Below are 27,763 nucleotides of genomic sequence, written 5' to 3'. Positions count from 1 at the left end.
TGCTTTAGTATGTTGCCTTGCCTGAAATAATGCTATTCTTCTTCTATTGTTTTTTTTTCCTCCCAGAATATGGATCTTTCGTAGCCTTCAGGCAGTGTTACAATTTTTATCGTTATTCAGTGAACTTAGAGTGCTGTGCTGGTTCACAATTGGTTTCCATCTATTTGCTTTCACCCTTTCCGTGCAGTTTTCTGCTGAGGTGATTGCACTGCTGTGCTTCGTTCCAGAAGGTTCATTCCGGTGGAAATGGGACCACCTTGATGTGATCCTTCCCTTCAGCAGCAGAGACATCCACCGCGTCACCCCGCTTGTTCCTGGCTTACCAGTGGTCCTCAGGGGCAGCCTTAACCCAAAGTCTTTGGTTTAAAAGGCTTTGTTCTTATTGAGGGAAATCAGGGCTGCGTGGAATGAGGCCCACACAGGCGCACACCTGAACAGTATTAGAGCAAATGTAGTTCCCGTGTTGAAAGAAAATGGAGCTGTTTCTGGGACATGAGCTTGATTCCTGCGTTTCTGCAGATAGCTGCTACCCCCCATCCAGGGAGATGAAGTCTTAATTCACCATGTAGGCCGCACTCAGTAGGGACATCTTGCATAGCCCCTGGCTTCATTTGCTTCATTTCTACTATTGTGTCAGCTGCTGTGGGCATGCAAGTGAGGATTGTTTATGAGTTTTGGAAGTGTATCCTAGGCTGTGACCCCTAGAATAATTTTACTATCTTCATGTTTCATTACGGATAGATTCGGTGGAGAACTGGGCTACAGGACAACTGAGTTACCACTTCCATTTGGGATTTTAATTAGCTTAGTTGTGATTTATGTGGATGAACTAAAAAGTTCATCCGTAAACAGTGCTGTGATTGAACTTAGCCAGTGCCAGGTTAAACTGGCTTCATCTAATACCAAGTGGACATGTTTTTAGTGCTTTGGCTTTTATTACGTTTTCTTAAAACTGATAACAAAAGAGCAAAACCATAAAAAAAAAACCCTCCAGACCATATCGGACCCCACAGCTGCATAAATGACAGGCAAGACGAATGTTACAGTTACAGCCTCCATTTGAACCAAGTAAAACAATATGCAGGAATTATTTTGGTCTGGAATGAACTTTTGATTTCAAACACTGAGTCTATGTCTGAATAATATGCAGTCTGTATCTAAATGTCCCTCACTGTGTGTTAGGGCTTTAATCGTGTCCCCCTCAAATTCATACGTTGAGGTCCTAAACCTCACGTCTCTCAGAATGTGACCCTTTATGGAGATTGGGTCTTTACGAGGGAATCAAGTTAAAATGAAGTTATTTGTTGGGTCCCAATCCAGTATGACTGGTATCCTTGTGAAATGGAGAAATTTGCACAAAGAGACAGACACACACAGAAGGAAGACCAAGTGAGGAGTCGTAGAGAAAAGACGGTCATCTGCAAGCCAGAGAGAATGCCCTGGGACAGTCCTTCCCTCACAGTCCTCAGGAGGAACCACCCCCAGCCTCCATAACTGGGAAACAGTAGATTTCTGTTGTTTAAGCTTCCAGTCTGTGGTGCTCTGTTATGGCAGTTTTGGCAAACTAGTACATCATGGCACATTATCCCTTCTCCACGGACTGTCGGCCAGATGGTGGATTATCCGTGCCTCTTCCTCCCCCAGCCTGTGTTGTATCTTCATTTTTGAATTGCTGAGTAGTGCCTCTATTTGCTGACAGGTAGAAAAGATGAATGCTAACTGTATTAGTGGTCTATTGCTGTATAACAAATTACCCCCAAGCTTAGTAGTTCAAAACAACAAACATTTATTATCATGTATCATCTCATTTTTGTCATTATTATGCATTTATCCTTTCACCATTTCCGTAGGAATGTGGGTACATCTCAGCTGGGTCCTCCAGCTCAGAGCCTCTCACAGGCTACAGTCAAAGTGTTGGCCTGCTGAGTCTTCAGGCTCGCTTGGAGGAGTCTCTGCTTCCCTGCTCGTTCCTGTGGCTGACAGCAGGATTCAGTCCCTTTTCCCCCAGCTTCTGTCTTTCTTGTTGAATATCAGCTGTCAGCCTGTCACTCCTTCCAGGCCATCTTTCTTTTTTCTTCTCTTTTTTAAGATTCTCTTTGGTGTTCTCAAATTTTGCTATGACTTGTTAAGGTGTTCATTTTTATTTATGAATTTTCCTTAGAATTTCTAGGAAATCTTGAATTTGTAGACTGATGTTTTTTACCCATTCTGGAAAAAGAACTTTTTTAAAAAACAAATATTATTTCCTCTGCCCTATTTGCTTTCTTTTCTTCTGAGACTCCGAGAAACCATTTTATATCATCTCTGCCCTCTGTGTTTCTAAACTTCTCTTTCATCTCTGTGTTTCTCTTTCTCTTTCATCTTTTGCATCGCTTTGTTTTACTGTGCTGCATTCTGGATAATATCTGCCCTATGCTTCTGTTACCTAATGGTCTCTTCAGCCATGTTTAGTCTGCTGCTATACTCATTTATGGAATTTTAATTTTCTTTTTTTAAAATTAATTTTTATGGAGTATAGTTGATTTACAGTGTTGTGTTAGTTTCAGGTGTACAGCAAAGTGAATCACTTATACATATACATATATCCACTCTTTTTTAGATTCTTTTCCCATATTGAGTAGACTTCCCTGTGCTATACAATGGGTTCTTATTAGGTATCTCTTTTATATATAGTAGTGTGTATATGTCAATCCCAATCTCCCAATTTATCCCCACTCCCCTTTTCCCCCAGTAACCATAAGTTTGTTTTCTACATCTGTTACTCTATTTCTGTTTTGTAAAAAAGTTCATTTGTACCATTTTTTTTAGATTCCACATATAAGTGATATCATATGATATTTGTCTTTCTCTGTATTATTTTACTTTCCATTTCTGTTTGGTTCTTTTCAAGTCTGCTAGGTCACTTTTATAGTAGTCTCTTTATATTTCATTCTTTTAAACATAATCAGCAAGTTTGTTTTGGATTTGTTGTGTGATAGTGTCAGTATCTGAAGGTTTTGCAAGTCTGGTTTTCTGTCTCGTTAATTCCCCCTCACGGTGCCTAGTTATCTTGTGCGTTTGGTGATTTTCTCTTACTTGTGAAATGTGCTTTTTCCTTGGAAAATTATTGTGAGAATTCCCTAAGGCTTAAGAGGAGAGTGTGTTCCGCAGAGAGGAACTGTACTTCTTCTGCTGGATTCTTGGGACCAGCTCTCACTCCACAAAATCGTGTAACCTTTGGTACAGTAAGTATGGAAAATGAGAGTGACATTTGGAAATTTTTATGGTAACTTGACGTTGCTATAGATAGCATCAGTGTGCTGTGTTTGTCCTTTTTTCCATATCATTTTTTGTGCAGTTCATTTTTATTGCATTTTACAAATGGAAAATGAAACAAACAGCCCAGCACTTCACCATAGATAGTCTTAGAGGTTCTGTTCTGAGCTAAATTGATAGCTTAACATTTTTTGGACTTCCCACATGATATGTATACTTGGGTTGCAAATCCATATGAGTGCTAGTTTTTATTACAGCTTCTCAGTATTTATTCCTTTGTTGCTTTTCTCAGGATCCAGGAAAGTGTCCTTGTAGTCCTTTTATGGTGCAGTTTGGTTAAGAGTCTATTTTGCTTCAAACTTACACTGAGGGTGTAGCATTTCGGATATCCCAGATTTGAGTAGAAATGTCCTCTATTAGATTTCCCACCCTGGGTGAGCCCTGGGTTTGTCTTCTATCTCCTGCACCCTATGAGAAATTAAAAACAAAAACTAAAATTCACCAGGTTGACCAGATGCCCTCAGGGAAAAAAATGGCTTTAACGTTCTGCTATCCTTTCTTGATTCTTGGTTTCAGTTTGATCTTGGCCTGATAAATGCACATAATCTTGTCAACCCTTTAATATTAAAATGCATATGTATATGTATATGTGTAGTTGTGTCCTTCTAACAAATGCAGAAAGAGGCTTAGTAAGAATAGAGGACTCACTCAAGTTCTCAGATCAGGGTGAAGTGTGTGAATCCAAAACTAGGTCTGCTGAGGGTCTTCTAGCATTGTTCCTCCTGCACTCACTTAGAGCAGGACTTCCTGGTGTCCCGCAAAGGGGACATCCTGTGGGTGCATATTGCTCACCTGACATTTATTTCAGGTACAGAAATGCTATAAAATAATGTTAAGGCAATAACATATACCGAAGGTATGTGGAACAATGGGTGCTTTCATATGCTGCTGCTGATAAGATGAATGTTTATAGCCCTTTTGATATTAATATGTTGATCGCTACTAAAATGTTCAACATATATACTCTTTGACCCTGCCATCCCAGCTTGGAGCTTCACCCCTAGAAATAAAGCTCAGTAAGTAAGGACCGGTGTTTCAGGATATATAGTGACCCTTGTTCAAGCTGACAAGAACCCAGAAACAAAGAAAATGCCCTTCAACAGGGAAGTTAGACTAAATTAGAATATATTGACAACACGGCGTATCATGTCATGCAGCCACTCAAAAGGGTGAATTTGAATATATCAGCTGGTGTACGGGAAGTTCTCCAAGACATTTTTGAGGGGGAAAAGCAAGAAGCAGAAAGGTGTACATAATATTCCATTTTTATAAAACAAGGACAAAATTCTGTGTGCGCGTGTATGATGAAGTATGAAGAAGCGTGTGGGAAGATATACCGTAGATTCTTCACATGGGTTACCAGGGAGGGCAGTGGCAGCAGAGTGGGTGGTAAAGAGGAATGGTGTGGATGGCAGACAGAAGACAAGCAAAATGGCATACACACGTGCACACACACACAGAAGGCTGCTTAAACCATGAACGAATGTGTGTGAGATAATCACATTTGGGCATTATGTAAAATTGTGTATATATATGTATAAAAAGATTTTAAAGTAAAATAAAATAAATTGACAAGAAAGACATTTGTTAAGGCAGAAAAAAAAGTGCTGCAGTGAAGGCCCAGGGCTGGGGGAGAAAGATAAAGAGGCTACCTTTTGTCTCATTGCCTTCCAGGGGGTGGGCGTGGACATGGGCCGGCTATGAGCTCCCTCTGGAGCTTTGTCTAGCTGCCTTCTCCATACCTGGCGATGGTAGAGAACACCGCAGTGCATTCCCCCTCCTCTCAGGGGCGCCGTGTAAGTACTTGCCACATGTAGTCAGTATATTTGGAGAGTCTGTGGTGAGGATTGCAATGCTGTCTCCTGTACTTGGCCAGCGTACACTGAGTGCCAGCTGGCCGCTAGGCGCCATGCCAAACCCTGTCCTCGCACAGCTGAATACGGAACCCTGGCCTCCAACTTGCTCCTAGATTTGCTCAACCTTAAAAAGGAACATTAAAAACAAGCAAAACGAGTGAAAAAGGAGTTTCCTTAAGAAACTCAGCTGTCGAGTAAGTTTCGCTGATCTTTTGAAAAAGAGAAGAAAGGAAACGCGGACTCTTCTCTGTCATTCTGTAAAGTGGAGGAGCTGACATTAGTGTAAAGCAGTTTTCGGTGTGTCACCCCTGTATTTCACTGTGCTTAAAGACATCATTGTTGCTCAATTAGCTTTAAATAGCGCAGAGGCAGGCGCCGGGTTTATAGACTTGTTTCTGTGCCATCTGCGTGCAGTAAACATGCCTGTTCCAATCAGGTGAATAATGCACAAGCTATTGCTTTATTTTCGCTTCCATTTGTGGAATCATAAAAAACCCCAAACCCTAGAAACCATAAAACAAAAAACCCCCAGACCAAAAACTGCACCCACAAGTTGCAGCCAAGTGTTGAGTTTGAGTGACCTTAGCAATCTTAAAGTGTCTTGCTTCCCCTCCTTTTAGAGGGTGGGAGGCTACTTGAAGACTGGAACATCCAGGATGATAGCTGCAGTAATTTCAGCGTTTGCTCACCCCTCTGCAACCCCGGCCCCAGAACTCTGCCCGGTGAAGCGCTCATGCCTTTGTCTAAAGCACCATGTCTTCGGCTCTGTGCTTTACCATTTGGGGAACATGGATGTAGGCCAGCTGCTTCCATGTCAGATGAGGCATGTTGGTGAAGTCACCTGACCAAGCCCGCACAGTGAGTGAATGAGGAAGAGATGCAAGTTAAGCAGTTGATTGTGCACCCTTTAAACCCGTACTGTCTAGCCACCAGCGATACGGGGCTTCTGAGCACATGAAAAAGCAGGGGTCTGAACTGAGATGTGACCTAAGTGCGAAATACACATGAGGATTTCCAAGACCTCGTGAAAAAGAAGTGTAAACTGCCTGTCAGTAATCTCTTATATCGATTACATGTTCAAATGATAATATGTTGGATATGTTGGGTTCAATAAAATATATTATTAAAATACAGTTCACATGTTTCTTTTGGCTTTTAAACGTGGTTACTAGAAAACTTAAAATTACACATGTTCCTCGCATTATATTTCTTTTAGAGAACCCTGCTTTAAACAGTACTGACTCTTCTCTACCGAATTCCTACCGAAAGCATCTTCTTGTGCTATTCATTCATTCATTCACTCACTGATTCACTAGCAGAGGTTACTTGTTTGGGGTGAATTTGTATGATGTTTTGGTGATTTGTTTTCAGTCCCCACTATTTGGGAACATATCACACTAATCTTTAATCACTGGAATAATTGTCGTGAGCAAGTCGGAGGTTTAAGAAAACTGTTCACCCAGGGACAAAAAGGAACCCCAGGCACGGTAGCCATGCTTTCAGGGGCCACTTGGGGAACCAGGCATGGCCAAGCACTGCCTGTGGGGAGGGGCCCAGACACTGGCGACAGATGGCCCGTGACCCTCAGGGTGCTCAGTACAGATGAGTGTCGTTGGTTGATTTGCAGTGGTCCTCTCTCCTCTCATTCTGAGGGTCTCCCCATCAAGGACATGCATCACCTGGTTTCAGATTCTCTCTAGGTCCACCTCCTCCACAGCCCACTCCACCCACACGGCTCTCCCACCTCTACTGCCGTGGGCTCCAGGCAGAGTTTTCCCAAATCGCCGTGTTCTCACATGTCTGCCCTTTTGACCCTGCTCTTTCCTCCTCCCAGACTGTCTTTTCCCACGTGGGCCCCTGGCAAATTCAGCCTGTCCTCAAGACTTAGCTCAGGCATCACTTCCTTGACTTCACGGACTAAGTTGGGGTCTGTGAAGCCTCCCAGAACTCGGCTCCTCCAAGTGTGCTCCATGGGCCAGCAGCAGCATCACCACCTGAGGGGCTGGTAGAAATGCAGAGTCTTCAGACCCTCTGAAGAGCCCAGTCTTTCTGAATCAGAATCTGCATTTTAACAAGATGCCCAGGTGTTTCGGTTACACACTGAGGTTTGAGCAGCATCGCCCTGGAGCACCAGATTTGTGCTTTAATTATAACACATATTGTGTTGTTTCTCTTCCTGAGCTGGTCAGCATCCTCCACTGGGTTGCAGCCTGAGCTCTGAGGTCATCTGGTTCATCTAGGCACTTAGGATGCCCAGGGACTTAGTAATTTAATAAATGTATCTGAAGAGATAAGAAGACATGGTTCCCAGTGGAAAGGGTTTGGCGGTGGATACAGATTGTGGTCAGTGGTGTATGCATAGGAAGTAGACTCTTGCAAGTGCTGGGATTGATCAGGGAGGTTACACACAGCAGCAAGAGAAGACAGTTTTGATTATAAACAGTGTCAACATTTAGGAGGAAGGTGACAGGTTAAAAAAAAAAAGGAAAGAGATGCTATTGAAGTAACTGGAGAGGGATCAGAAATATTGGAGGCAAGCCATCATGACAGAGAGGAGGAATGCTCGAGAAAGAAGGGGTGTTCAATTACATGGAGAGCCCCAGGTCAGTGACATGCAATGATGCTTAAAGTTCTGGGTTTGCAGTGCGTTAGGAGGTCTCACATGGTCTCACAGGGCTTTCATTCAAGTTACATGGGAAGAGGAGTGCTTGTCATGGGCTGGAAGGTGAACAGCAGGGGATGTGCTGTCATCTGGCAATGCAGGGCCTGAGGAATTAGGACCCAAGTCTGAAGGGCAGAGGATGGTCCAAGCAAGGCTTTCCTTAGGAAGAAGAAATCTGCGTGCTCTTTTCCCTACTGGAGTGTAAGCCCTTTACAGCAGTAGCCACAGCTTCAGGGTCATTGTTTGTGCCCCAAGGCAGTCCATTATCTGTAGGAACCCACTGTCTGTGTTGTAGTTGTAATGGATTGAATAAAAGATCCAAGGAACAAAATAAATAGGAGTATAGAAGCCCCAAAACAAGGGAGCAATTAAATGGCTGATTCAAAATTAGGTAAGAGGCAGTTTCAGAGAGTATAGCTCAGATGTCCAACTGGGGCCAGAACTAGGGTGAGGCAAGTGGGGCACCCCTTGAAATTTTGCACCCTAACCACTTGTCTCACCCTAGCCACGGCCTTAATGGAAATATTTTTCTTTGAGATGACTGGGTTGAATACCATTTGGGAGAGTTGACATTTTGCAAGTTTTTCAGAAATATAGTCCTCTCCTCTTTAGTATTCTACATCCTCTTAGCTCCAAATCAAATATTTATTTCATGCTGTCTCATTTCTTATCATAAGAACAAAAATTTTATGACTGAGGGTTTTTTGCAGAAGAGATTAACTACAGAAATAACCAGCAATTTTAATATATCTGCATCAGGGAACAAGGCCATATTATCTTCAATTAACTAACGATGAGCTTCTTTTGTTAAGCCATATAATGAGTAATTTAGAGCTTTCAGCCTATCTTTGGAGGATAAAATGTTCCATGCTGTTCAGAGTAAGCTTGCTCCTGAGAGACAAATTTAGAAAAATGTTTGTTCAATTTCATGATAAAGGCTATATTTACACCAGGGGAAGAAGTTGAGCATTTGGAAAATCTGTGCAGCACTGCGATGGAATTCCTTCAGTTGTGTTGAATGCTTCATTTTTCTCTAAGCCCCAATTTAGCTTCGATTACTATAAAAACAAAGCAGCAGGTTACAGAGGTTTTCAAGGGGTTTCAAAACCTGAGGGAAAATATTGTACTTTTTTTCTGGCAAATGTAGACTTTGTCATACTTGTTTTGATTATGAGGAGAGGAATAAGTATTGGGAAAGTGTTTTTAGCAATTTCTGAGAACATGTTTTTCCCCCAAAAATATGAACAACAAAACTCCTGTTAAAGAAAGTGCATCATAACAACTCTTTTCTTCTGCTTCAAAAAATGTTACCTTATGGCCAGTAGGGTCACATGGCTTGAAAGTACTTCAAGAAGCTAAGGTGTCACCTCTAATTTGTTTAAATATTTAAAGATGCTCCTTTCCGACCTAGCCGTATTTTAAAATTTGTACTGTTGTGATGTTATCCTTGATCACTCTCATATGATCTCAGTACAGAAATGGAGCACTCCTCCATAAGTTTGCAATTATTAGTTTATTCACATGCCAGCAAAGAAGAAACTGTCTGGATGTGGAGGTCAGGCAGCAAGGGATCCCTGGCAGGGCTTTTGAAAGACAGATTGGATGGGAAAAGCATCAATTCATAGAGAAAACTTATGGTAACAGTGACAATTATTAGCCAATGGACCCAGCTTTCTGGGGAGATCAAGTGACAAGTAATAGAGAAAGGCATGAACTTCAATATAAAGGGGGTGAGAAAAGAGAAGCAAGGTAGAAAGAGAGTGTCTGGGACGCTGTTAAGAACTGGCATGGCCCATAGCAAAACAGTGATTTGACCAAGTGTAGCTAACGGTTAAATAGTATTCATGGTCACTGATGTTCTGCTCCAGATATTCTCAACACATGCATCAAAAGTCAGAGGATAACTTTACAATTTAATTTAGTTGTAGCTGCGTCCCCTATTCTGAATTGGATGAAAGATTCACTTATCAAGATGCTAAATAACTTAATGGTATTGATAGTCTGGTAGTGATGCTGTTGGCCAAAAGAGGAAGAGAGGGCCATGATTAATGCAAGAGGTGGTTCTCAGCAGGAAAGAGATGGGTGGGGAGAAAAATGGGAGAAAATGTACATGAAGGAATGATACAGGGAGAGATTATGAGTGGCCGGGAAAAGCCTGTGGCCTCAGGACAGGTTGTGCACAGGATGCTGAAAAATTAATACCACGGTCCTTGTCTACCAGACAGGGAAGCTGTGGGGTCTCATGGGAACAATGTGGGTGGCGGTGAAGTAGACACTTGGTCAGTATACATCACAACTCAGTGGTTCCCGAGCTGCATCTCATACATTGTTGTAACGTCAATTTCTACATCCTAGTAAAATCCATTTCCTCCCGGTGGCCCACCAGGTCCTATGTGTTCTCCCCCACTGTGGTAAGCTGACTTTAAAGATGGCTCCTGGGGACTTCCCTGGTGGCACAGTGGATTAGAATCCGCCTGCTAATGCAGGGGACACGGTTTGATCCCTGGTCCGGGACGATCCCGCATGATGTGGAGCAACTAAGCCCGTGCGCCGCAACTACTGAGCCTGCGCTCTAGAGCCTGCAAGCCACAACTACTGAGCCCGTGTGCCGCAACTACAGAAGCCTGCCTGCCTAGAGCCCGTGCTCCGCAACAAGAGAAGCCACCGCAGTGAGAAGCCCGCGCACCGCAACAAAGAGTAGCCCCCGCTCGCCACAACTAGAGAAAGCCTGCGCGCAGCAATGAAGACCCAATGCAGCCAAAAAAAAAAAAGTCTTATGTGTCGGGGACCTTCAAGACAGCAGAAGAGTAAGACGTGGAGATCACCTTCCTCCCCACAAATACATCAGAAATACATCTACAGGTGGAACAACTCCTACAGAACACCTACTGAACGCTTTCAGAAGACCTCAGACCTCCCAAAAGGCAAGAAACTCCCCCACATACCTGGGTAGGGTAAAAGAAAAAAGAAAAAACAGAGACAAAAGAATAGGGACGGGACCTGCACCAGTGGGAGGGAGCTGTGAAGGAGGAAAGGTTTCCACACACGAGGAAGCCCCTTTGCGGGCGGAGACTGCGGGTGGCGGAAGGGGGAAGCTTTGGAGCCACGGAGGAGAGCGCAGCCACAGGGGTGCGGAGGGCAAAGCAGAGAGATGCCCACACAGAGGATCGGTGCCAACCAGCACTCACCAGGCTGAGAGGCTTGTCTGCTCACCCGCCAGGGCCGGTGGGGTCTGGGAGCTGAGGCTCAGGCTTCAGAGTTCAGATCCCAGGGAGAGGACTGGGGTTGGCTGCGTGAACACAGTGAGAGAGTGGCATGGACTTATATATACTACCAAATGTAAAATAGCTAGCTAATGGGAAGCAGCCGCATAGCACAGGCAGATCAGCTCGGTGCTTTGTGACCACCTAGACGGGTGGGATAGGGACGGTTGGAGGGAGATACTAGAGGGAAGAGATATGGGGATATATGTATATGTATAGCTGATTCACTTTGTTATACAGCAGAACCTAACACACCATTGTAAAGTAATTATTCTCCAATAAAGATGTTAAAAAAAAATGGCTCCTGATGGTCCCTGCCTCCTGAGAGTCATAGCCTTGTGTGATCCCATCCTTTCCAGTGTAGGCTATGACTCAATTCTAAAAGAACATTCAGCAGAGGTGATGGGGTGTCACTTCTACGGTCAGGTTACAAGAGATTGTGACTCTGTCTTGTTAGAAGATCTTCCCTTGCTGGCTTTGATAAAGCAAGCTGCCCTGTTGCAGAGGCCCATGTGACAAGGAACTAACGGTGACCTTCTGTCAATAGCAACAAGTAACCAAGACACTAGATCCAAGAATCCTCAGGCAGCGAAATTCTACCGACAACCACATGAGCACATTCTTCCCCAATTGAGCCTTCAGATCAGGCTCTCAGATGAAATCACAGCCCTGTGGGACTCCCTGAATCAGAGGATGCAGTTAAGCCATGCTCAGACTCCTGGCCCACATGAACGTGAGATTATAAATGTGTGTTATTTTAAGCCACTAAGTTTGTGTAGTGTTACACAGCAATAGATAATATAATTTGGCTTATTGTCAGTTTCTCCTCCATCCCTACTAGGATGTAAACTAGTAAAAAAAAAAAAAAAATGGAGACACTTCTGTCTGTTTTTTCCCCTCCAGTGCGTTCATGGACCTTATAATCATGCCTGACATGCAGTATTTGTTGAATGTACTGGTTGAACAAATCAACATGTATTTAGTGATGGCACAACTAAACCATATTCTTTCCAAATAAGCTAAAACCATATTCTTTCCAAATTCATTTTATATGCAAATGAATCTTTATTGGAATGTATGTATACATACAAGAGTAGTTGAAGCACAAATATTTTAAGCATATACACATGCAGGTATATTACAAATATAGGTGTGTAAATTGGATGTGGATGCAAACCATTTCACTTTGTACCTAAGGGAACACTTGTACCACAAACGTGAGTCAGGAACTTGGTTGGTATTTCCACGCCTCATTGCTCTATTTCACATGATTATTGTCTCTGTTTCCAGAGAGTAGCTATGCCAGTGTACACCCAATTAGTGGGTGTGGAAAGCTGCTTTCCCATGAAAGGCAGTGCCTTCAAAATACAGGCTATTCCTTCTTGGTGTTTAAATGCTTTTGCATGAGAGAGTTGTCCATTTGCATTTTTCATTTCATTCATTGTATTTTTCAGCTCCAGAATTTCTGTTTGGTTCTATCTTATGATTTCTACGCCTGTGTTAAATTTCTTGTTTTGTTTGTATGTTGTTTTCTTGATTTTGTTGAATTGTCTTTCTGTGTTTTCTTGTAGCTCCCTAAGCTTCCTTAAAACAACTATTTTGAATTCTTTATTGGGCAGATCACAGATCTCCATTTCCTTGGAGTTGGTTTCGGGAAAATTGCTATGTTCTTTGGTGGTCATGTTTCCCTGATCTTTCATGTTCCTTGAAGTCTTGCACTGCTGTCTGCATTTTTGAAGAAGCAGTCAACTCCCCCAGTCTTTACTGATCGGCTTTGGAAGAGAAATACCTTCTGTCAGCCCTGCTAGGGATTCTGACGCTTTCTCAGACCTTTTCTGTGGATACAGCTGCTCACATTTCTTGTTCCCTCTGGGGGGGGAATTCTTGAGGTTGTATGTCTTCTCTTGATCCTGTGAAGCCAGGCTGAGTGCTGACAGCCTCCCTTTTCTTTTCCTAGGGTAGTGTTGAATGCTCACATTTATGTGCTTTCTCCCAATCCCGCAGACTCAGGCTGGCTTGCGCTCGTGTGGAAGCTAGCCACAGTATGAGGGTGTGTGGGTGAGGCGTACAGAGTGTTAGGGGTGCCCAGGGGCCAGCTGGGGGGATCAGCTTCCTCATGGAGTCCGTGAAGCAGTTCGTAGGATCTGCGTCCCTTTGTCATTCTCTGAGAGCCTGTGGCTGTTGTCCTCTCCACCCCTCCCCTCCCCCAAGTCATGCAACTCCTCTCAGTTTTCTGGACGGGGCAGGAAAGAGCTGGGTCTCTTTGGCAGCGTCCTGCACACCAGGGAAGGCCAGGTGCTCATTCACAGACTCTTTCTGCCCCAGGAGAAATCATGCTGAGGTCTCTCTCCTGGGCACTGAGCTGTGCTGCCTTGGGGAAGGGATGATGTGGGAAAATCAAACTGTTTCTCTTACCCTCTTCATTGTGTCTAACCTCAGATTTTTTTTCTCTCCAGAGCTGTGCTGGAACTTCTCTGCTGGACTCCTGGACTTCCACAAAGGTACTGTCCTCTGTGAGTGATGGTCAAAATCGGTTTTCCTTCTGGGGAGGGTGGTAGAAAACTCCTGCCATTTTCCCAGCACTGCTCTCTCTTGTTTTCATCTCTGCGTTTATGAGTTTAGATTTCTGATTTTCTTTTGAACTTTTCTGGACCAAGGTCTTTTCTTTCCATGTCCTAACAAGGGATTGGCACTTTTTTTTTTCTGTAAAAGGCCAGGTAGTACATATTTTCAATTTGTGGGCCATATAGTCTCTGTCACAACGACTCAACTCTGAAGGCAGCCGCATCTGTGGTATGTGAACGAATGAGTGTGGCTGTGTTCCAATAAAACTTTATTTACAAAAACAGGTGGTGGGCCAGATTTGGCCCATGGGCCATGGTTTGCTGACCCCTGCTAAATCTGTGGCATCTTCCCAGCCCAACCCACCCACCCCAATGAGAAGAATGTGGATGAAAGAGTATAATAGCTATTTGGTTTTGGCCATGATAATTTAGAAGGGAGATGACTGGGAAAGTGTTAAAGGTAGACACATCACAGTTCACATCGTGCCCTGTGACTTCACAGCTGTGTGACCCTGCGTGCATTCATTAATCTGTCAGTGTGCACATGTTGATTATGTTGTTCATCAGCGATAGTATTTTTTGATATGTTTTCTGCTGAAGGAATTAGGCAGAACCCAAAGGGGATATAGGTTTGAAGCTGACTATGCAGTCTTCCCAGGAATAAAAAATCAGGGTTGAACAGAAGATGAAATAAAGGGAACATCTGGTGTTTGAAAGGAGGGACCCTCTCGAGTTGATGTTAAAATGTCACATCATACCTCTGGCTATCTCTTTTGAAAATCATTGTTCGACCTGGCTGAGGGAAAGGTCTCAGTGTTTGTTCTGCCTTTGTGTTCTGGTAATTTCATAGTCCTGGGTCTTGCCCTGGAATATACTTAATATTTGCCTATTTACAGAGGCTTTCGTTTCTTATTCCTCTGTGTGGCTGATTTGAAATTACTCCAGACGTTCCGTGATGATCAACTGCCAATTTTCCTTTTCAACTAGATAACCTGGAACCATGTTCAAGCTGTACAGGAGGTCAGCTTCCAATTTCTAGCTGTCTTAGAAAGTCTTAATTATTCATTGACGTTTGTAGAATTTGCAGCATAACCTAATTATCTTTCCATTCTGATGACATGGGTAATCTTTTAAAAATAAGTGAACAATTAATTTTCTCTGATTGTGGAAGAACTGACAAGTTATGGAAGCTGTGATGCATAGTTGAGAATCTGGCTTTGGAGCTTGAGGGCTCTGGGTTTGACTGTGCCCTCACACTGTGATCTTGGCTCAATTGCTTAATCCCTCTGAAGATAAAGTCATGTATCTAAAAAATGGAGATAATAATTCTTACCTTTTAGAATAGCTGTAAGAGCGAGAAATAATGTAAATAAAGCTACTCACACAATACATTGCCTAAGATACTTTCTCAATAAATGGAAAATAGTATTATAATAAGAACATATGACTGGAATGCAATATATATTGTCCTACTGGGTGAGTGATGAAAATTCTTGATTTAGTTTAACCAAAGTGTTGCAGTGAAGCCATTAAGTTAAGAATTATATTGGAAACAAGTTTTTAATTAGTGTAAATTAATTAGTGTAATTAATTAGTAGTGTGAACATGAAGTAGGAGACCATAAATAACTATAATCATCCGTTATTTCTAATTCACGTGAACCAGTCATCAGTAGTCTTTTCAACAGGTTTTTGCTTACTAATAACTGTGAGAAACTTTATTTAGGTTCCCCCTTCTATGTTCAACTTTTGCTAAATCCTGAGGAGCAGAGCTCTTGCTCCAAAGCAGGACAGAGGGAGGTTCCTGATGGAATACCCTTTCTTCATGAATAGGCAGTTAGCTTTTGAGCACGTGAAAAGCAGGTCTTTCTTCTACCATACGAAGACAGCTTGCATTGCTGTTTAGACAACAGCAGTAATAGAGAAAATTATTTACATTCCCTGACTTTGAATTTTGTCATCTATGCAACAAAAAGGTTTGGTGCTTTTGGCCTCTGAGATCTTTTCTCAGTTCTAATATTCTATGATTCCAAGGCATTTCCACTGCTAGAATCAGGAAAGTTGGAATTTTTCCCCAAATGCCCATTTTATCAACGCAAACCCAATTTTATTCTTGGCTCTCTGAGACAAGGGAACTGGTTTATTTTTTATTCCCTCTTTCCTAACATCTATTTTAGTGCTAAGAGATTAGGGGTGCTTAATAATTAGGATAAAGTGTAAAGAGACCAAAGTATATAATTCAGCATTAACTAGAGGGGAAGATACTGAGGTAGGTCCGTATCATCAGGATGTCACTGCTTTGCATGTGTAGACTCCTTATCTAACTTGAGACAGGATGAATTGTTGGGGCCATGCTGTACTGTGCTTTCTACCCACAAACATGCTGTACTGTGCTTTCTACCCACAAATAGTATGGTTCCCAGGAATGACTTAATGCCTAGGCCATTAGCCAACTAATACTCTCTCAACTATGACCTCACACTTGGAAGGGCATTTGTTTGGCTTTGATTTCCTCTAATGAAGATTTGAAAAAAAAGCCTAACGCATATGACAACATATCTCCCCATCAGTTCATAATTTCTCCAGGCAAAAGACAAAACCCCAAACTAACCAACAACAAAACAAAGCTTTCTGGTACACACTCTGTGGTTTCAATCCTGGACTCTCAGTGCTAAATACTAAATAACTAACTAAATAACTTAATAAATCATTTTACAGTTTTTTCAAAATTTCTCTTAGTGTATGCAGAAAGTCTGCCATCATCATAAGCTCTTTTAAAGAGTCCACTTTTACCCATGCATCTATTCTCTAGAATGTTAAATAATCATGGAGAAAAGAAATCTCTGAAATGTAAGTAACTCCTTTTGCTGTGGAAAGTAATTGGTCATGGGAGATTATCCTCAGCCAGCCCTTGAATTTCAGATATATAACCTCTGCAGAAAGGTTTAAAAACAATTAGAAAAATGCTACTGCCTGTTTTTACAAAAGTTATGCAGAAGACATCAGGGGATACACATTTATCTCCTAGAATAGCTGACCTATTTACTCATCTTCCTGCTGATATTTCAGCTGATAGCTGCAATTATTCAGATTGTGTGAATTCATCGCATCATGTTCTTTGACTAAAGTCATGCTAGAGTTAATTTCCTAGTCATCTGATATCGTTTAAAATATTGTGGGCAATGGTGGATTCGTTAAGTACTGTAATTGCATTTAGATCAACCATTCCCGCATTGCTTGTTTTTCTTTCCCCCTATTTTCAGTAGAAAACAGAGTCCTCTCTCCACTCTGCCCTCCTCTCCATGCCTTCTTTGAGGTCTCTGGTCTGGCAGCTGCAGAGTCCACATGACAGCAAGGTTCTAACTGCCGCAGCTGCTGGCTGTGCATCCCCCGAACTCTGGACTCTGAACTTCACCTAAGAGCTTTCTTGTCTCCATAGCAACCGGGACAGCCACAGGTCCTGACATTTCCTTTTGGAAAATGAGACTGTGGACATGTGCTTTGTATAGCAGATACGTGTGTTCCTGAAAACAGTCACTCTAAATCCCTGAAAATCAAGTGAAATTTCAGCATATCAGGAGGATTTGGTTTGGGGAGATACTCAATGAAGAATCGTTTAATGAATTGGATATTTCCATTCTCCCAAGAATTTCTTTTTAGTGTAAAGCCGCGTTGAATGTGAGCAAGTTACACTTGTTAAATTTTATCCAGTTCTGTTCTGCTAACTCCTTAGTGTTTAAAGATGGACCTTATAGTTGTGGAAGATAAAGAGTTCTCCACCCACTTTCCCTGTTTGTTGTGAGTGACCTATGGCTCTGGAAGCCTTCACGTCTGTCGATTTTTATGCTTCTCCCTGCCTCTCTGACTATGGTTTGTGCCTGGAGTGGAACTTTCTATCCATTCCTACCTTTGGATTGTAAATGAAGAATCAGTTACTGAGGTTTTCACACCCATTTTTTCAGATAATTGTGTGTCACTCTTTGATATGTAGTATGTTTAATATTTACAGGAAGCGCTCCAGAACTATGTATACAGTTGCATTAAAGCCCTACTGTGGGGCTTCCCTGGTGGCACAGTGGTTGAGAATCTGCCTGCCAATGGAGGGGACACGGGTTCGATCCCTGGTCTGGGAAGATCCCACATGCTGTGGAGCAACTAGGCCCGTGAGCCGGAATTACTGAGCCTGCGCGTCTGGAGCCTGTGCTCCGCAACAAGAGAGGCCGCGATAGTGAGAGGCCCGCACACCGCGATGAAGAGTGGCCCCCGCTTGCCGCAACTAGAGAAAGCCCTCACACAGAAACGAAGACCCAACACAGCCATAAATAAATTAAAAAAAAAAAAAAAAAAAAAAAAGCCCTACTGTGCAGGAGACCTGATTTGGAAAATGCTGACACTTTCTGAGCGTATCCTGTATGCCTGACTCTGCTAAGGGCACCGCTTTTTTTTTTTTTTTAATTAATTAATTAATTAATTAATTTATGGCTGTGTTGGGTCTTCGTTTCTGTGTGAGGGCTTTCTCTAGTTGCGGCAAGGGGGGGCCACTCTTCATCGCGGTGCGCGGGCCTCTCACTATCGCGGCCTCTCTTGTTGCGGAGCACAGGCTCCAGACACGCAGGCTCAGTAATTGTGGCTCACGGGCCCAGTTGCTCTGCGGCATGTGGGATCTTCCCAGACCAGGGCTCGAACCCGTGTCCCCTGCATTAGCAGGCAGATTCTCAACCACTGCGCCACCAGGGAAGCCCAGGGCACTGCTTTTTAATCTCCTAATCCCCCCAGCCCTGTGAGCCAGGCAAGGCTGGTTGATGCCCCTTGGTGTGGCTTGCTGTGGTCCATGGCCAGAATGAGTTGTCACTGCCCCTTCTCGTGGGTTAGAGCCCACATCATATTTGTAGTTAAATATTTTGCATATCATACTTCGAAAGAGTTATTATTATCCCTCTTTTATAGAATCTAAAGAAACCCCCAAATTTTTAGGAAAAGACTCTACTGGAACATTATCTTTTCACAAATGGCGAAGCTATGTTGATTCACCTTTTAGATTCAGTTAACAGTGGTGCTTCAGTTATACATTTTTGTGAGCCATGTTGTGTAAAGAACCTATGGAGCTTCCTCAACGTTTAAAGACAAAGGTGTTTTTGTATTTTTACAGGAGTACAATTCACAGACTATTTACTGGGAAATATGTGCATACTTCTCTTTTCTCTTCCGTTGTGTGTGGTTACCTTTAGAAACTATTTAACAAGATTTGTGATGGGACACATGAGCACGACTTTGTGCTGTTGATCAAATGGCCAGGTGGGGAGCTGCTATAATAGTGACGGACAGGTAATGTATATACTCAGACCTGCACAATGGATTCTGTTCTCTAAGGGTGTTTGCTGCGGTTGCATTTGCTGAAGAGCTGAAATGCAAGCTGATGAATAAAGGCAGAGAATATAAAGTGATCCTCCGGCTTATAGGAAGAATGCATGCCATTGTCTCACTGAGGACACACACAGTGTCATCCAAATTATAAATTTAGATTTTGATCTGATCGTTTTATTTTAAAAGCACAATAGGACTTAAGAGTTCTTGCTAACCACTTTCTCCATGCCTGACAAGGGGATAAAAATATATAATAAATCCAATTGCTTTGCGATAGAAAAGAATGTGCAAATCATTGGTATTTTTAGAAAATCATTATACTTTAAACTCCTCACGTGCTCTCCTCAAGTGAACACAATTCACAGACAGTGTTAAGGCAATTTAAATACAGCAAATTTTGGTGGAACTATACTTGAGATGGACTCTGTAAAAAACCGTTCAAAATGAGTAGTTACTTACTCTCAGATTATAGAACTAGGGTTTGCATACTGAACATAAAACCACTTGGAAACCTCTACTATTAACTTTAAATCTTCAGCATAGTCTTATAATGTATGTTAGTCATTTACAGCGTGTGCCAATCCTTTTCCTATCTGCCGTTTCTCATTGCTGAAGACTGGGAAACACAGGCTGGCATTTGACTCTGGAAATGAACAATTCAGAAAACTCAATGGGGAAACTCACTTAGAAATAAAATGTTCACTTACGTTTTTATTGCTCATCACACTGTTCCTTTGATGCAAATGTTAACATGATGATTAGTGATTCTAGTTAGCCTTTCCTATAAAAGAGCAAGAACAAAGTAAATTTGTGATGAAGTTTAGCAGCAAAGAAATACCTCTTCTTCAGCCTCCCACTTTTACTGACTCCCTCAAGGGGGAAGAAATTGAAGAATCAGAGGATACGCTTTGGGAAAAAAGCAGTTGCTGAAATGTGTATGTGTAGACTTAATTGCATATATATTTTATTTCGGAAAGGGACTGTCAGGAATTATGTGCTGCTCTAAGTGACCTATAGAGAGTGTTTCTTCTGCATAACACCCAGCGCACCTAGAGGAAGTGCGTGATAATAGTCACATACTATTAGAGGAAAGTGAACTGTGCTGAAGAATAGGAGTGGATCGCAGAGGGGTAAGAGTGCCCAGATAGGGAAAACAGTTAGGGGGAAGTTGAGGCCCTCAGGAGCAACATTCGAAGTCCAGCCAAGAACTTACAGTCGTAAGAGGACTGAGCAGCGACAGGAGCAGACGTTCCCTGTTGTGGTTTCTGGGGAGCCTGGCGTGCCAGGATGAGAGAGCAGTGGAGGGGATTGCAGATACATAAAGCCATGTCAGGACTCTGACCTCCATCGGTTCATGCCTCGGCAAGACCTGGATCATATGTCGTGTTCAAGTGGATACAGTTAATGACTTTCCAATCCTGAAATAGTTTTCCTTAGCGGATTTCTGTTTGGGTTTTTCAAATACATATTTTGTTTTTATCATTGGCAATAGAAAATTCTCTCTCTACTTAAATCTAAGACATGACACCATAAAACTCCTACAAGAGAACATAGGCAAAACACATTCTCTGACATAAATTGTAGCAGTGTTTTCTTAGGTCAGTTTCCCAAGGCAATGGAAATAAAAGCAAAAATAAACAAATGGGACCTACTTGAACTTATCAGCTTTTGCACAGCAAAGGAAACCATCAACAGAACAACATATGAACTGGGAGAAGATACTTGCAAATGATGTGACTGACAAGGGATTAATTTCCAAAATATACAAACAGCTCGTACAACTCAATAACAGAAAAACAAACAACCCAATCAAAAAATGGGCAGAAGACCTGAATAAACATTTCTTCAAAGAAGGCATAAAAATGGCCAATAGGCACATGAAAAGATGTTCAGTATTGCTAATTATTAGAGAAATGCAAATCAAGACTACAAGGAGGTATCACCTCATAACGGTCAGAATGGCCATCATTAAAAAGTCTACAAGTAATAGATGCTGGAGAGGGTGTGGAGAAAAGGGAACCCTCCTGCACTGTTGGTGGGAATGTAAATTGGTACAGCCACTATGGAGAACAGTGGAGGTTCCTTAAAAAACTAAAAATAGAGTTGCAATATGATCCAGCAATCCCACTCCTGGGGATATAGCTGGACAAAACTATAATTAAAAAAGATACATTCACCCATATGTTTATAGCAGCACTATTTACAATAGCCAAAACATGGAAACAACGTAAATGTCCATTGACAGATGAATGGATAAAGAAGATGAGGTGTGTGTATATATGTACATGTATGTATGTATGTATGTAATGGAACATTACTCGGCCATAAAAAAGAATAAAATAATGCCATTTGCAACAACATGGATGGACCTAGAGATGATCATGTTAAGTGAAGTAAGTCAGAAAAAGACAAATACCATATGATATCACTTATATGTGGAATCTAAAACATGACACATATGAACGTATCTATGAAACAGAAATAGACTCACAGACATAGAAAACAAACTTATGGTTACCAAAGGGGAAGAGCGGGGAGGGATAAATTGGTAGTTTGGGATTAGCAGATACGAACAACTGTATATAAAGTAGATAAACAACAAGGTCCTACTGTATAGCACAGGGAACTATATTCAATATCCTGTAATAAAACATAATGGAAGAGAATATAAAAAAGAATATATGTATAAAACTGAATCACTTTACTCTACACCAGAAACTAATACAACATTGTAAATCAACTATACTTCACTAAAAAAAAGAAAATTTTCTTTCCTTTAAAAAATGTTGTAAGATACTTAACAACTTCACATGAGATTTACACTCTTCACAAATCTTTAAGTGCACAATACAGGATTGTTAACTACGGGCCCCAAGTTGTACAGCAGGTATCGAGAACCTCCTCATCTTGTATAACTGAAACTCTGTATCCATTGAACAGCAACTCTCCATTTCCCCTCCCTCTAGCCCCGTCACTTAGAGAAGCTTATACTTTCCTGATAGTTCCTTACAAAATAAAATAAAATTTGACTCTCTGCTTCTATGTGTTTGATTATTCTAGGTACCTCATTTAAGTGGAATCATGAAATATTTGTACTTTGGTGACTGGGCTTATTTCATTTATCATAATGTCTTTCAGGTCCATCCATGTTGTTTCAAACGACAGGATTTCTTTCTCTTTTAAGGCTGAATGTTTCTTTGTATGTATGTATGGCATTTTGTTTACCTGTTCATCTGTCAGTGGACACTTAGGTTGTTTCCATATCTTGGCTATTGTGAATAATACTGCAGTGGACATGGGAGTATAGATATCTCTTTGACAGCCTGATTTCAGTTCTTTGGGATATATACCCAGAAGTGGGATTGCTGGATCATATGGTAATTCTATTTTTAGTTTTTTGAGTAACTTCCAAACTGTTTTACATTGTGACTGTGCCAGTTTAATTCCCACCAACAGTGTACAGGATTCCCTTTTCTCTACATCCTTGGCAACACTTATTTCCTGTCTTTTTGGTGACAGCCATTCTAACAGGTGTAAGTTGATATCTCCTTGTGGTTTTCATTTGCATTTAGCTGATTATTGTTGATGCTGAGTATCTTTTCATGTGTCTCTCGGCAATTTATATGTCTTTTTGGGAAAATGTCTATTCAGGTTCTTTGCCCATTTTAAAATCAGGTTATTTATTTATTTGTTTTTTGCTATTGAGTTGTAGAAATTTCTTTTATATTTTGGATATTAACCCCTTATCAGATATATGGTTTGCAAATGTTTTCTCCCATTCATGAAGTTGACTTTTTACTTGTTGATTTTTTTCCTTTGCTGTGGAGAAGATTTTTAGTTTTAGTTTAGTTTAGTTTAGTTCTTCTTGTCTATTTTTGCTTTTGTTGCTTGTGTTTTTGGTGTCATATCCAAGAAATCATTGCCTGGACCAATATTATGAAACTTTTCCCCTATGTTTTCTTCCCGGGGTTTAAGTTTCAGGCCTTAATCCATTTCAAGTTAATTTTTGTGAGTGGTGTAAGATTAGGGTCTGATTTAATTCATTTACATGTGGATATCTGGTTTCCCCAACACCATTTGTTGAAGAGTTCTCTCAAGTTTTTGAAGTAGATATGTAGACATAATTATAACCCCAAGGTGCTTACTAATCACTGCACTGGCCATATTATGCTGTTGCTATCCAAGTGGTATGCTGAGCAGCCCAGGTCGCATACACACACACAAAGATACATCACATGCACACAACACAAATACACACTCTCAAGGCAACCTATAATATGTGTTTGTCGCTGCTGTGACAGCTTCACATTATTATTTCCAAAGCCACAGGCTTTCTGTTTTCCTTGCAGAAGATCAGATTTTCCCCTTCTATTATTTTTTTGGAGATACCCTCATTCCTTAAGTCTGAGGATTCTTCCTCCTGCAGCTTTACTGGGTAACGGAATAAAGAAGTCGACACTGTCTCATTTCTCTGCTTTGCCACTCTGTCCAAAACACAGAGAGACTTTTGTTTTGAGGATTTTTTTTAAAAAATTTATTTATTTATTTATTTATTTTTGGCTGTGTTGGGTCTTCGTTGCTGCACGTGGGCTTTCTCTAGTTGTGGCGAGCGGGGGCTACTCTTCATCGCGGTGCGCGGGCTTCTCATTGTGGTGGCTTCTCTTGTTACAGACAGAGCACGGACTCTAGGTGCATGGGCTTCAGTAGTTGTGGCACGTGGGCTCAGTACTGTGGCTCGCGGGCTCTAGAGCGCAGGCTCAGTAGTTGTGGCGCACGGGCTTAGTTTCTCCACGGCATGTGGGATCTTCCCGGACCAGGGCACGAACCCGTGTCCCCTGCATTGGCAGGTGGATTCTTAACCACTGCACCACCAGGGAAGTCCCTGTTTTGAAGATTGTTATGGTAATAACTTTAGGGGCTTAAAAAATGGATAAAACATTAGCGAATGTACAGTTTCCAGTCTCTTCTTAAATGTCATCCATGCTTGCTTTCTTTGCATTTTCTTTTGATTCCTTTATTGGAGTGCTTTATGGAAATATTTACCTCTTCAGTTTTCTTATCCAGAGATTAGAGTTTCTCAAATGTACTTTTCCTTCTGCTTCTCCTTTTGTTGTAATTAAAGAATAAATGTGCAAAGATTCACACAAAGTATGTCAATATTTCAATGGGCAGTTAACATCTGTAGAGCCCAGGCTGGGTCAGTCCTTTGTGGTGGTTATCAGGTCATAGATGTTCTGATTCTCCTCCTTTTCTGGACACTGGGTGGATTTTAGGCCATGTGACATAATTTGGCCGACAAAATTGAGTGGAAGAAACATGACTCCCTTCTGGGTCTCTTCAAGGCAGTGCATGATTCGTTATGTTTCTGTCCTTCTACCTAAGTGATCATAAAAATACCTGCTGTTTGTGAGCCTTCGTAAACCTGGGTCCTCAAGTGACGTTAATGAGTAGGGCTTACTGTGTGTTGGGCAAGGAGCATGAGTAAATAACAATATGTTTTATTAAGTCATTAGAATTTCAGGATTATTTGTTATACAGCCTAGCTTAGCTGTCTGACACAGCAGTCTGTGGAAACTCTCTGTCCTTTTACAGGACTCTGTAATGTGCTCTCAGATCCCCTTTCAGGACTGAGGCACTTATTTCTACACCGGTTGGGATGTTGATAGCTGGATCCCTTTCTAGGAAATGCACTTGGTGAGGGGAGAAACCTTGCATACGTCTTCTCTGCTCCCTGAGAACAACTCCCACTCAATTATTGACAGTTTGGAGGTAGAGATGTGCAGTCCCCTTACTTCAGTTTAGGACAACTCTAAAGGGCCATCCAGCTCCAGAGTTTCCCTTTGGATGCGGGGAGACCTTGGTGTAATGACTCACAGTTCAACGTCTCTGTGTCCCCCACTTTCCCATAGGTCTCGGTTTTCAGGTTGCTGCTGCCTCGGCTCCCTGCATGTCTCCATCTCAGGGTGTAGCTCCCTGGCAAGAACTAAGACAGTCCCGTATAGTAATCATCAAATGTGGTCTTTTTTTTTTTTTTTTTTTTACAGTGACTAATGATAAAATCATTGTGTAAAGGAAGGCTAATTTCACATAATAATGATATTGTAATAAGTAATTACATTGGTCTTATACCATGTAGTTAAAACGAAGCTTTACGGCACCCAGTAAGTGAGAACAGTGTTCTTTATGTAAATTACGCCATCACCCAGCGCTGAACACGATGGCCCTCGGTCGAGCCGTTGTAACAAGCCATGGTGAGTGGTGCTGTTACTTCAGTGCGCTGGTGAAGCTGCTCTGTGGATGCAGTTCAAGAGAAAAAGGCAGGTTTAAAACCTAGCATGAGGAGGATTTAGGGTGTGATGCAAGGAGGGATTTCCCAATGGACATGCGTCATGAACTTTGCAAGAGCTTTGTTGTGGGTGCTGGTAAAATTGCATTTCTTTGGACCATTCAGACTTAGCAAAAAGTGTCACCTGCCCTGAACAGTGAAGCTGTAGTACTTTCGGAAAATGAAGAAAAGTCCTTGATGAGTGATCTTCTGAGAATGACTTTAGAATTAAAATAATAGTTTAAGGGTAACATATCCATTGTGCCTTATTCTTTAGGAATGGATTTCAGCTTAAATCACAGGGAAGCCCTTCCACTTGAAAATGATTTCCAGCTAAAATTCCTGCCATGACTTTGCTCTGCTTCTCACCCTATTACCTCTGAAAACCAACAGCTAACCTAACGCCATAAGTTTTGAAGAATTTCTGCTAATTCCACCTGATAGAACTAGCTAGAACAGCACAGGTCTGTTGGTTCACATGAAAGTAAGGACAGGTCTTTCTTCTGCCACTTCCTGTCTCTGAGGCTAGGCAGAGACTCCAAAACAAAGACTGAGTTACAACTTTTCTAGGTAGCTGTTGTAACCCCCCATATTTTTGTTTGGACACCCAACCTCAGAAGTATTTGGCAGGAAGAGGGATGGATGGGAGCTGGTGGTTGCATGCAGTATCCTGGGGTGGACGGTCACCATAAATAAAATGGAAATGCACCTGGAGGATTGTAGTTGTACACAAATTCCTTTGGAGCAGAGTGTGGATACTCTGGTGGTGGAAACCCAGGAAGATCTCATTTTCAGTATAGAAGGCAAGTGATAAGTGAACATTTGCTGTACGTTGAGATTCAAGCCAGAAGCTATGGATAGCAGTCAGTTGGTCTTAATGTAAGTAAAAGAATGGAATTTGAAAAGTACTCTAAATGAATATAGAGTGAAGATGAGTGTAATCCATGCAGCCTATTTGGGGACAGAAGCCACAAATGGATGTCTCCTTTACATGTGATAAGTAAATAAGAACAAAACTAAGCAAAACAAACAGAGCCTATGGGAAAAGCTGCAGAATTAAAAGCAATATTACCCTGACAACTCAGAAGGAGAGTGAATTTCTAATATTAAGCAAGTCAGGAAATAGAAAAGAATCCTAGAAAACTGTTTGGAATTCAAAATATGATGCAAGGCAAAAAGCCAGAGAGTGAAGTCCTAAGGGGAAAATAGGATAAGATAAAAACCAAAGGATAACATGAGAAAACAAGATAGGTGAGATAAGAGAGGAATACAAGGAAATAAAAAATGTAGTGGTAGAATTAAAATGGGCATCAGAGACAGTTAAGATTGCTTTGAGGTCAAAAACAGAAAAAAAAAAAAAAAGGCTTAATTGAAAAATTGCTTTAGTTTTAAAAAGGTACTCCTAAGAAAATGGGTTGACAATCTATGCAGTATAAGGAGAAAGAACGTTTATATACAAGGCATGAAAAATTCAGTGGAATTTCCATCTGTATCTGCGGCCCAGGGTCTCTCCTTCCTTTTTTAGGTGACATAGCCCTTCATGTATTTTGGGAGCTCTCTACCTGGGGTTGCCAATCAAATGAAACTGTGTCACCCAGTGCAAAATTGACCTTGGGATTCAAGCTCTTTGATTAGGATACCCATCCTCTGAACACAACCTAAGCGAGACCAGTGACATTCATACCTGGACTTCTGTGCCCACAGCCCCCTCTGAGAAGGTCAGAGAGGTCATCCTTGTTATAACACGAGCCTGGGACACAGGTCAAAGTTGTTTAAACCAAGGATGGAGGACTTCCACAAGTGGCATGTTGTGTGCTTGATTTACATCTCTGCCCACAATCTGCCCCCTAACCTAGGTGATAATGGACTTATCTATGAGACGTTGTCAAAAAAATATGGATATGAATATGATACATTCAGAAAGAGTCAGCAAACAGAGAAACACACAGAGAAAGCTCTATCTATACTGATTTTGACCATTTTTTTCTTTAAGTTTTTTTAAATTAAAAAAATTAACAATAAACACATGTTATTTATAAAATGATACCTGTTGATTTATAAAGTTTGTGTAACTTTGAATATTCCATGTAATCATCATATGGAAAAATATCCATAGCAAAGATCAAGTACATCCAAACACTATCAGTGTGAATGTTTATGATCTCTGTTTTTCTACTTTTTAAAAGATTTCCTATTTCCATAAACCTGTGCTACTTTAAAAAAAAAAAAAAAGATAGTTAAAGACGAGAAAAGGCCATCCAGGAAATACCTGAAGATACTCCGCTGAGGAGCAGCCCTGGATTTCTGGCCACGTGACCTGTGAGAAGGGCCTGGCTTTGTCTTTCTATCTCCAGAGGATGAAAGTGATAGGGAGTCCTTGGCATCGAGATGTGCATTGGGGCTTTGCCAAGCGTG

Source organism: Eubalaena glacialis, chromosome X (assembly GCF_028564815.1).
Source record: "Eubalaena glacialis isolate mEubGla1 chromosome X, mEubGla1.1.hap2.+ XY, whole genome shotgun sequence".
In the NCBI taxonomy this organism is placed as follows: Eukaryota; Metazoa; Chordata; class Mammalia; order Artiodactyla; family Balaenidae; genus Eubalaena; species Eubalaena glacialis.
The sequence above is the reverse complement of the archived record's forward strand: the minus strand, read 5'-3'. Positions refer to the sequence as shown.